A 12,021-nucleotide genomic window follows, 5' to 3' on the forward strand; every position below is an offset into this window, starting at 1 on the left:
CGTGGTTCATGGGTTCAAGCTGCGCATTGGGCTCTGTACTGACAGCTCAGATATTGGAGCCTGCTCTGGGACCTGTGTCTCCCTCTGTGTCTGCCCCTACCCCGCTCACACTCTGTCTCTCTCTCAAAAATAAATAAACATTAAAAAAAATTTAATAAAAAATTAAAAAATTGTTTTTATGGGGCAAGTGAGTAGCTCAGTCGGTTGAGCATCTGACTCTTGATTTCATGAGATCGAGCCCCGTGGCAGGCTCTCCACAGTGTGGAGCCTGCTTGGGATTCTCTCCCTCTCTCTCTGTCCCTCCCTAACTTGTACTCTCTCTCTCTCTGAAAATAAATAAACATTAAAAAAATGTTTTTTATGTAAAGATTAGATGTCTGAGACAAAAAAAAAATAGAAAATCAAGTGATCCAAGAAATACAAAATAAAAAGGAAGATATCTCTCTGTCTCTCCTACCCTGTAAATCCTGTTCCCCAGAGGCCGCCACCATTAATATTTTGTGGGTAGGAATTCTTAAATGGGCACTTTTTTGACACCATTTTTTAAGGGTAAAACTAGATAATTGTATAATAATGTGATAAATAAAAAGAAGAAGAAGTGTTGTAAATCTCCAACACAGCTGCACAGGGAACTCTCTGACAAGCTCAAGTTTTTGAACGATGTCTGCCACTGGTGAGGAAAACAGGCTGAGTTTATCGGCATGACTATTGAGGAATGATGGATAAAGGGAAGGAATGTAGGCAGACAAAGATAGTCACAATCCGTAAAGGTGTATAAAGAGGGATCATCACACCTTGCAGCAATGATTTTACTGGCTCTGAGGCACCATTGGAGAATAGATGGCTAAAGAGATCATTTGTGTGCATTTAGACAGGAATGTTATGCTCACCAGGAGCCAGTATGCACTTACTAATATAAATCCGGAATTAGCTTAAACCACCATTATTTAAAAAAAAATAAGGTCTTTAAAGAGGTTGGTAATTCAAAGAGAAAGAAAAGAAATCCTAACCCTGAAGTTAATCAGGGACTTGAAATGTGATCTCATGATATTCTTACAGACAAGACAAAGGGACGCATTCTGGATAGTGTTGAAGTTGGGATGGTTTTTAGCTGACAATAGCCAAAGGATGCTATAAACTAATCATCCTCAATGGAAAAGTGGAAGGAGCTGTATTGTGACGCCTGTCTTATTTTATATTTTATTTTCATGGTGAAAGCATATATTCAGTATCTGGTACATAATAGATGTACAGGAAGTATTTGGAAGAAATGAAGTGTGAGAATGAATATACGAATAAATGAATGAATGATTGCATGAATCTGAAAGGGACAGATAACTAGTAATCTGGCTGACACAATTAGGAGAAAAGAAAGAAAAGAACAGGAAGGCAAGGCAAGGCAAGGCAAGGGAAAGGAAAGAAAAGAAAAGAGAAAAGAGAAAAGAAAAGAAAGAAAAGAAAAAAGAAAAGAGAAAAGGAAAGAAAGGAAAAGGAAAGGAAAAGAAAAAGAACTTCTCGAGCAGTGGACAGGAATGGTCATCAACCTGCCACTCAGTAGGTAGGAATGTCAGGATTCTCAGTTTCTAAAGCACAGAGAGGAGGCTTGGCGGCTGTAAGAAAACTTTGCTATTTCCTGAGCCTCCTGGTTTCCCAGCTTTATGCCGTTTTAACATTGCAATGGAATTGGGTGGAAACTTGCAGAGTCCCACCAAACCCCCCTCTCTCTTCTAGTGCTCCCAGAGAGAGTGCATGGTTCACCATTAAGACTTTATCAGTTTCCTACCTAACAATCTCTGCACTGTAGAAACTCTCCAGCATCACATGGCAGCAATGAGCCCCTGGCCCCTTGGCCTCTGGGTACATTCCTGGGAAGCTGTTCAGTCTCTTTGCCCTCCTCCCAATTTATTCTCAAGCACGCAAATGAGATTCCCTTAGCTATGTTTTGGAGGTCTTAAAATTGGAGTCTAAACTTTAATGGTTTGCTCAGCTTGTGCTTAAAAGTACCATCAGAATCCTGGGCATGCTGCTCTCGTCTGACTCACCACCCAAACCTTCTTTTCAGGGGGCAAAGAAGGAATGTCCCCCTCTCCCCTTTTCCCAGTCCCACATTATTCTCTCACAGATTTCTCCCCTTCAGTGATGAATAGGACTTTTAATGAGAACTTTTAAGATCCACTCTCTTGGTAACTTTCAAATGTACAATACAGAAGCATTAACTACAGTCGCCATGATGCACATGACACCCCCACAACTTATTTATTTTATAACCGGAAATTTGTATCTGTTGACCACCTAACCCCTTTTTGCTCACCCCACCCCCACCTCAGGCAACTACCAATCTATAGGTTATATCTTAATTTAAAAAAAAGAACGAGTTTGTACTTTGTGAAAAAACAGACCTGGTGGACTAAGGGGAACTCCCTGTCAGGATGTGGCAAAGTCAGGGCTAGACGGTCAGGCCCTAGACGGTCATCTTGTTGTGAGAGCACAGTCTCTGCCTGATTCGTCCCCCATCCTTCATATTCTTGTTACTTAAAGTGTGGTCCAAACTGCCTGGGAGTTCGTGGGAAATGCAGAATCTCAGGTTCAGCCCTAGACCTGCTGAATCAGATTCTACAGTTTAACACGATCACCGGGTGATTCATGGGCACATGAATGTTTCAAAGTACTGCTCTGTATCCCCCAAGGCAGGATGGTGAAGAAGCAATCAGCCAACATTTGTTTGTTGTGTGAGTAGGCAGGGAGAAAGAGGAAGGGAGAGAAGGGGAGGGGAGGGAATGGAGAGAGAAGTCAGGTTGAAATCACACGAATCAGTACGAGGTGAAACCATCTGGATCTGTGGCAAGGATGACATAAAATTGTACCTAATCGCATATAGTAACACAAGGCAATTGCTACAGGTTTTTCCCACTTTAATAAAAGTAAGTAAATACCATGCACCCTAGGAAGGATCACTGGCATATTCACATTTCACTTCCTGTCTTAGAAGAGTGTTTCTAAATAGGTTAAATATGCCCATCTTTCCTTGGGTCGAATTTTAGCGAACTCTTCGTAAAAGGGGACAAAAGGGAATTCCTCCCTGAATGAGAAGAAGTTGGGAAGACCACTGGATGGGTCCATCCGTGCAGTCAGCGTGGCTTGAAAAATGCTCAACTGGTGTCAGGGAGCCCACCGTCCAGTGTGGGAGACAAGCCTAGAAACACTCCTACACAAAAACCACAATACACGTACTCTATCACGTGCTATTATAGCCAAATGCTCTGAACATCATGGGAGCTCATGGGTGAAAACAGGTCTTTGCTGAGAGTGGGGAAAGGGTCAGCGAGGCTACCCCAGAGGGTACAGTGCTTCAGGTGAACCTTGAAGGCTAGCCTGGCATTCACCAGATAGTCTAGAATAAGGTGGTAGTGTATGCTAAGGTGATAAAGAAGAAGGCATGTCTTGGGGACTGAGGTAGTGTGGTGTGGCTGACATGCAGGATGTGGGGAAATGGGAGGCCAGGGGACACGAGACTGGTGAGGTAGGTGGGGCCAGACCAGAAGGGCTCTGAATGCCAGTCAAAAAAAGGGAAGGTGTGAGTGACTATTCTCATTTTATTTGTATATTTTTTTAAATGTTTATTTATTTATTTTGAAAGAGAGAGAGAGAGAGAGAGAGAGAGAGAGGCAGAGAGAGAGACAGAATCCCAAGCAGGCTCCACACTGTCAGCATATTTTGAAAGAGAGAGAGGCAGAGAGAGAGAGACTGAATCCCAAGCAGGTTCCGCACTGTCAGCATAGAGCCCAACGTGGGACTCAAACTCACAAACCGTGAGATCATGACCTGAGCCGAAACCAAGAGTCAGATGCTTAGCTGGCTGAGCCACCCAGGCGCTCCAATATTTTCATTTTAGAAAGATCATTTGTAAGGTAGTGTGGGTGACAGACAGACAGGGATGGGGATGAGAAGAGAGAGGTAGGGGGCAAAGGCCAGAACAGGGGGTAATTCTGGAGTGAGGGGACCAGCGAATGGGGCAGCTGCATCATTCAAACAAGACCAGATGGTCCTGAGAGAGGAATTTCAGGCAGTGACCAGCCACGGAGGCAGAAGGACTCAGGAGTGTTTCAGTGAAATTCAGGAAAGATTTAGGCTTTGCTGTGCTGCGACTGCTCTATGTGTTGACAAATGATCCACAGCAGTCACAAACCTGGCTGCTGAGATTTCAAGGCTAGTTGTGGGAAGGACAAGAACACTTATCAGTCTGGAAGCTGTTTTCTGTCGTTACGACATTTTGGTTTGCTTTTTAAGTAACTCGTGCCATTCTGCGAAGCTCTGGAGAAAACCCCAAGTGTCTTTTACCACCAGGATAGACGTTTCCCCAAGTTAGAAACTCATACTTGTAAAGAATCCAAGTTCACACTTGTGAACTTCCAGTCGGCTTCTTCCTAATGGGTCCACGGAGCTCCTCTAAAGGCATATCAGTATGGTGCAGCACATGGAAAAAGAAACACGGGTGAGAAGGTGGGTGGGAAGGGAGGTTTGTCAAATATTTTAAAGAGCTGACAAGAGCCCAAATGTCTACTCTGCTAAATCTGAGTATTTAAACTCGGAAGCAAATGTCACTTGGCTTTCTGGGAGGCGTGTGCTCTGGGTACGGGTGGGGGTGGAGGTCAGGACACTCTTCTATTCGAATTTCTTCTTCTATTTGTAAACTCTTCTATTTGAATTTCTCCTACCTTTTCACCACCCAGACTACTTACAGCCAGGACAGCCAGGACCTCATCTTCCCTATACTCCAGGGTTTCTTAACTGAGGCTCTGTGGTTCTCTAGAGTCTTGGAATCTCCTGAAATTGAATGCAGACTCTATGTGTAAGCACAGAGCTTTTGGCCAGTTTCCTGATTTGAGTCCATAGCATTACATGAGATTCTCAAAAGATTCATGACCTAGAAGAAAGAATCATAGCTCTACACATCACCACCCCTCCAAGCCCTGAGTAGGCACATCATCTCCTTTTCCACCAGCATGAATCCTAAATTCTTTCCAGCTACCATCACTGTCCTGACCCCCCCCAGCCATTGTCTCTATTGCTTGTTGGGCTGCTTAGGAGATACACCTCAATGAGTGCACCCCAAAGCTGACCTTATTATCTTCTTCTCAAACTTGTGCTCCCTTTGTGACAAAATGCCTCATACTCATTTCTTACCGTCTGCAGCCAACCTGTCACTAACTCCTGATAATATAACCTCTGTTTTTGAAAGTTTTCTTCCCTTTTTGGTTTTCTGTTACTTAGAGAACAGAATCCAAACTTGTAAACAGGCTGTAGGAGCCCCTGAATGAGTGATCCCTGCCTCATCTCCCAACATCACGCCAGCTAGCACTCCACCTATACCTTGCACAGGTTTACACATGTCTTTGTGTAAGCTGGTCCCTCTTCCTGGAATACTCTCTCCCCAACTGGGTGTCTGACAGTCACATCTGCAAGACTCAACTCAACCATGTCTTCTCTCCAATGTCTTCGTAACTACCAAGCTACCTCCTTCTTCTATGTGTATACGGTGTCTTTGGCATAGCACTTAATCCAGTGGGTTTATTTCTTCACTTGTGTGCCCATCTCTCCAACTGGGCCTTGCATTTCTCGAGGACAGCTACAGTGATTAATCTACTGCCGAATCCATAGTGCTTCGTGTAAGAAGGCTCAGCATTCTGTGGGCATCAAATAAGCATGTGCTTTGAATTGTATGAACTCAATATTACTCTCCACAATCATCCTTTACACCCATCTGACTAATAGAGGATAAGGCTCCTGAGCCAAAGACCCAACAAGATCTGATTTGGAAAGTAGTGTTTGCCTGAATTAGGATCTTATGTAGAATATATGTCAACAAGAGTTCTTGGGTCAAATATCCCCAATAAGTAGGGATCATCTTGGTCTTTGTTATTTCTTATCAGAAACTAGTAGCTTTTTGGCACATTCACCAAAATGTATTAAGCTAGTACTAGGTGCCAATGTCTGTGCTCTATATTGCAGGTACAGTCATAAACAGAACAATTTTGTGCCCTGCCCTTATGAGCTTACATTTCATCGTGGCTCTTTTGTCTTTACTTTACTATTTGCTTCCAGCATTTAATCATGTGATCATTTCTGCCTGAACAAAAATATTTAGCTTGGGTTTGGGGTTTTTTTGTTTTTGTTTTGTATTTTTGAGGAGTGTCCTAGATCTACTCTCAGGTGTCCGATTATAATTAAAATCAGGGTGGTCTTAAATTATAACGATAGGAACAATTCTAATTATTGTGAAGAGCTGTTCAGTAGGAAATTTTCTACCATCTATAAGACTCGGTCTTCTTTAAAGGGTGACAGGGATTCAGTGAGATAATGCATATAGAGTGGAACATGGTAAGCAACTAATGAATATTTGTTATGAATATTACCATTATAATTATTAGATATTTTCATGTAGCTCCTTCTGCTCTAAACCAGGCTGTACTCAAAAATAATACTAAGTGACACAAAATCCAGAGTTGCCTAGGGTCATGGGTAATAAATGCCCATTCTAAAACACAACTAATTACAATGGCTGTAATTTCCAGATTTCCCTCATGCCTTCTATTCCTTTGCTATGTTAATGAGTTGCAATAACCATTTAAAAGAAAACCTTTTAACATATTTTCTGTTTATCTCAAATATTTCCTTCCTTTGTCCTCGAGGTTGGGCAGTAATTAGACAAAAAAATTCTATTTTCCTTTCTTTCTCAGATCCTTCTCAAGTTGAGCAGGCCCTGGCTCCTTGCCCACCCACCTTTATTCCAGATGTTACCCTGGCGAACCTCTCAGGCTGTAACCAGGCAACCACTGGGAAGAGGGCCCTCCTGGCTCAGGGCCTAGAAACAGAAGAAAAACAAATAGGAGGATGTCTTGAGTCTTCTACTTACTTTGGTTTTCCAATCTCATTTCCCTCGAACTTTTATTATTTTTGTAATGGAAACTGGGGGTTGGTATCTGGGCTGTCTGTTCACACACCAAATGTCCGGTCTGTTCTGGAGCAGGACTAGATCTGGGCTCTGGTTGGATTTGATCCTATTGGTCCTGATTTGGGACTAGGACAGCCAAGCAAAACATTCTTTCGCCCCCTCTCACCATACTGGAAAGGAAGGCATTGACCGTGTGTCTTTGTAGTGATGAAGTTTGGGGCCCAGCAGAGAAAAGGCTCTCGGGCAACTGAGTAGCTTTGTACAGATAAACTAGGCATCCGAAATGGAATTTCTCTGCCCAGTTTTAAATCCAGGAACATCTCTTCCAAGCACACCACTCTTGCTCTCAAGGCTTCTTGCCTGGACTATGAGTTAGCCCTCTTCATGGACTCTTTTTATGTGCATGGCTTGGAACTCCAGGCCTCCTTTCCTGATTCTGTTGGAGAGATCATTTTAGATGCAAAAGTAAGGCTATTATGACCTTATTTAGACCTATTCAGTGACTCTCCAGAGTCTACAGTACAGCCTCATTTCTCAAAGTCTGGAACCCTGTCTTTGAGAGCCATCATTCATTCATTCAATATTTATTTCCCAAGTACCTATCTTATGCCAGGCATTGCCACTCTTCCAGGTACTTTGGCTACACCTTGTAAACAAAACAGAGATGGACCGCGTCCTCATGGAACTTACATTCATGAGGCAGAAGGAGAGAGTCAATTAGCAAGTAAAAAACCGTGGCATGTTAGATGGCGCCGAGTGCCACGAAAAATACAGCAGTGGGCACATGGGTGGCTAAGTCCGTTAAGCATCTGACTCTTGGTCGAGGCTCAGGCCATGAGCTCACGGTTTTGTGGCTTCGAACCCTGCATCGGGCTCGGCACCGGCCGCACGCACAGAGCCTGCTTGGGATTCTCTGTTTCCCTCTCTCTCTGCCCCTCCCCTGCCTGTGCTGTCTCTGTCTCTCTTAAGATAAATAAATAAACTTAAAAAAAAAACAAAAGAAAAATACAGCAGGGATAGTGGAAGGGGGTGTGAGAGCAGGGGCAATCTGTCACCGAAGAAGTGACAGCTAGGAAGAGATCAGTGATTGGTGACAGATCTAGCCAAGAAGGGGATATTTGGAGGGAGGACATTCCAGGCAGGAGGAAGAGCAGGTGCAGAGGCCCTGAGGTGGGAGCTTACGTGAGGTATTTGGGTAACAGCAGGGTAGCCAGTGTGCTTGGAGTGGAAGCAAGTGGGAGGAGAGTGACAAGAGATGAATTCAGAGAGGTGGTCATAGGAGGGATTTGAGCAGAGTAGTGACATGATACTCCTGGAAGGGCCATTCAGGCTTCTGTAGATTCGTTTTTCTTCTTTTTGTTGAAAGGCAAGGCCAAAGCAGGGAGATTTGCTGGGAGACTCTTGCAACAACCTGGTGAGAAATCATGGGGGATGGGGCAGCAGTGGTTTTGCTCACGCGTGCTGTCTGGAGATTCTTGCCAAACAGACATCTACTTTCTGGTCGAATTCCTCTGGCCACCGGGAACTCGCTTCCTACTGAGATTACCTGGACTGCTCTGAGGACGCCTGGAGTGTTAGTTATTCCTTTTAATGAGCTGGGGGTCTATCTTCTATAGATTCCTTTCCTTCATGATTTTGGTCCTACCCCTTGAGTTTTTTAAAACCAAACCTTGCTCCTCTCCTTTAAGACCATGTCCTTTCAGGCCTCCCCTGCTCCAGATTCAATATCCACAGCTCTTGACTCCTTCATCACATGCATTGTTTCAGCAATGCCTCCTCCCCATCTTGGACACCCTCCCGTGAAAGTTCTTTAGTTGGGAGAGCTGTATCTTCACCATCCTGGTGGCCAGGGGCTACAAGGAAGCAAAGACTGTGATCTGAGTCTCTGCCCTTCTACAACATTTCATCACTGATCTTTCCATGCCTTTGTTTGATTATCTATCTATCTATCTATCTATCTATCTATCTATCTATCTTGTAGGCCTGGTAAGAGTTAACTTCTAAACAAACTCACACCACTTTGCAGACGACAGCAAACAGCCAGGGTAAAATTATTGTTATAAAACATACCTTTCCATAATGTGGTCCAAAGCATGGAGAGTATTTTTACTAAATCTAGCATTTCCTGCCATTAACATCTTCCTTTTACCATCTTCAGATAATGTTAGGAGTGAGGTTTGTGTTCTAAAAAGCTACATAAACACTCTCACCTCATAATCCACTGCAATGGCATTAGTTAGACAACCACAGGCCTTTCTGTCTTCTCTTCCTTTGCTCCTAAGTGTAACGGCAGTAAAGTGTTATACCTTTCAGAGCTGGTTGAGATAATGTCTCTTAAGAGTAGCTGTGAAAGGTAGGGAACATTATACTGACACTCCGATAGCAAAACGGGTGTCCAAAGCTTGGCAAAATTCCCATTCCACGTGGTAGCCAACAAACTGTCACACATGTATTTCTGCTGGAAATATTTTATGAAAATAAAAGCACACCTTAAATAATGGCAGAGGAGGCGAATCTGGGAGTAGCAAAAATGAAAACAATTTCTTTTCTGTAAATTGTCACCAAGGGGTTGGAGCACGTGCTGGACGAAGAGGGACAAATGCATTTTAGATCTACAATCATTTATCAATTATCAAATGCCTGTCAAAACAATGGACCAGGCTCTGTAAGGATAAAAATATGAGTTGAGCCTCTGGTAGACTTTAAGTGGGGAAGAAAGAAATGTGTTCAGATATCTGCAGTGCTAGAAGGAGACGCTAGGCAAAGATGTGGTATAAAGAAGGCAGTGATTAGCACACTGGAAATTATTTAGCAGTTCTCTAACGATACAAGTATAAAACATATCAGAGAGCTCTAATGACACAGAAACAGCAGGAGCTTACTGTAAAACAGGCCTAATTATGGAATCTGGAATCTGCCTCTTGACAGAAACTTCTACGTCCCACTCAATATCCATTTTCTCTTCTTTCTTAGAAAAAACAAAACGAAACAAAAATCCCAATGCCACTTAGGATGACAGTGCCCAGCTAGAACTTGGCATTTTCCAACTCCCTTACATCTTGGTGTGGTCACGTGACTAATTCCTGCCTGAAGAGGATAAGCCAAAAGACGATGGGGAGGCTTTTTAAAGAGAGCCTCCCTGTGCTTCTTTCCTGTTGTCTGGAATGCAGATGGTGAGAGCTGAAGCCCAGCAGCCATTTTGGAGACTAGAGGCTGCATGGGAAGACGGTAGAGGATAAAGATAGAAGCCGTCTACTGTCTCTGATGAATCTACGGGGTAGTTATACCTGTCCTGGATTGCCTACCTCTCAACGCCTCTACCTGATCTTCAATCTCATATATGTTGCCTTTACTTCCAGTCTTTGTCACTAGCAGTAAACAAAACTCCTGATATATTCTACTTACTGTGAAATGGAACATAAAACCAGCACATAGATGGCAATCCAGTAAACATATTTTCTCTTCCATCAACCCATCTCTCCTTCGAGGAAAACTCTTAATTTGGAACCTACGGAAACTTAGAGACAGAGACATCATTTTAAGGTAGGAGAGACAACATCCAAAAGGGAGCTGTCAGGAGGGCAATTATCTTTTTGTGTGCGTAAAACATTTGTTTCAAGTAAGAACCGAAGAATGAAATTTTGAGAAGTTTAGAGATGATGTGAAACACTCCATATTGCTCCCTCCTTGTCAAGTCACTTGTGGTGCCACTGAGGTCACATGGAAAAGTTTTGTAAGGGTCCCCATCAGTATTTTTAAGATGTTAGCCAGGCTTGGGCAATGGGTAACAGAAGTGGCCTGACTTGGGGGGCTAGGCACAGGAAACTAGACAGAAGGTCAATGAATGAGAGAGTTGTTCAGACAACTCTAGCTGAGATTTAGGCTGTTTTACAGAGGCCAGTTGGACCTGGAAGAGTAATATGGCATTACAACACTAGGGGTCAGGTAAGGGCAACAGTAGGCTCCATTAGAGGCAGAGCTGAGAATGCACTCTGGGGTCCAGTTAAGAATGACATCCATTTATGGGGCGCCTGGGTGGCGCAGTCGGTTAGGCGTCTGACTTCAGCCAGGTCACGATCTCGCGGTCCGTGAGTTCGAGCCCCGCGTCGGGCTCTGGGCTGATGGCTTGGAGCCTGGAGCCTGCTTCCGATTCTGTGTCTCCCTCTCTCTCTGCCCCTCCCCCGTTCATGCTCTGTCTCTCTCTGTCCCAAAAATAAATAAACGTTGAAAAAAAAAAAAAGAATGACGTCCATTTCTTACAAGCGGACTTGCATTCAGGTAGCTGAATGAAACAAGAGCTTCAAGTAGGGCAGGCTTGAAGATAGCCAAAGTTTAAATAATGGAGTGTGTGTACCAAAGGATTTGAGAAAGACCAGCGGGTACCAGCAACTCGCGGTATCAGCTCTAGTCAGGAGTAGTGGAGGTTGAGAATGAGCTGGTTTGAACTGTTCCACTTGCTTATTTCACAACTTTATCAGCAACACATGCTCATCAACTTCTAAAGACACAACGCAGAGGTGCCAAGGCTGAGCTTCTGAAAGATAAGGCTCCTGACGATGCTCAAGCAGACAGCCTGATCAGGAAGGAAGGCACCCAAGGCATCTCCAAAAGGTGAGGATCTCTAGGTTCCCCAAAAATGTATACAAGCATTTTTTTTTAAGTTTATTTATTTATTTTGAGGGCGAGAATACAAGTCGGGGAGGAGCAGAGAGAGAGAGAAGAAGAGAGAGAGAATCCCAAGAAGGCTCCGCACCATCAGTGTAGAGCTCAACGTGGGGCTGGAACTCATGAACCAAGAGATCATGACCCGAGCTGAAGGCGTCCACTCAACCAACTGACCACCCAGGCGCTCGTATTCAAGAATTTTATAATAGCATCCCCATAGTGGCCCACAGCATAATAGGGTGTCTATCAGTAGAAGACTTGATTAAAAATTGTGGTACAGTCATACAAGGAGTACTACTCAACAACGAAAAGGATAGAAGCACTGGCAAGGGTGAGTCTTGAAAGCTACACTCAGTGAAAGAAGCCATGCCCACGTGCCTTCCCAGCCAGTCCCACCCCCACAC

Source organism: Puma concolor, chromosome A3 (genome assembly GCF_028749965.1).
Source record: "Puma concolor isolate L17-30 chromosome A3, mPumCon1.1.hap2, whole genome shotgun sequence".
Taxonomy (NCBI): domain Eukaryota; kingdom Metazoa; phylum Chordata; class Mammalia; order Carnivora; family Felidae; genus Puma; species Puma concolor.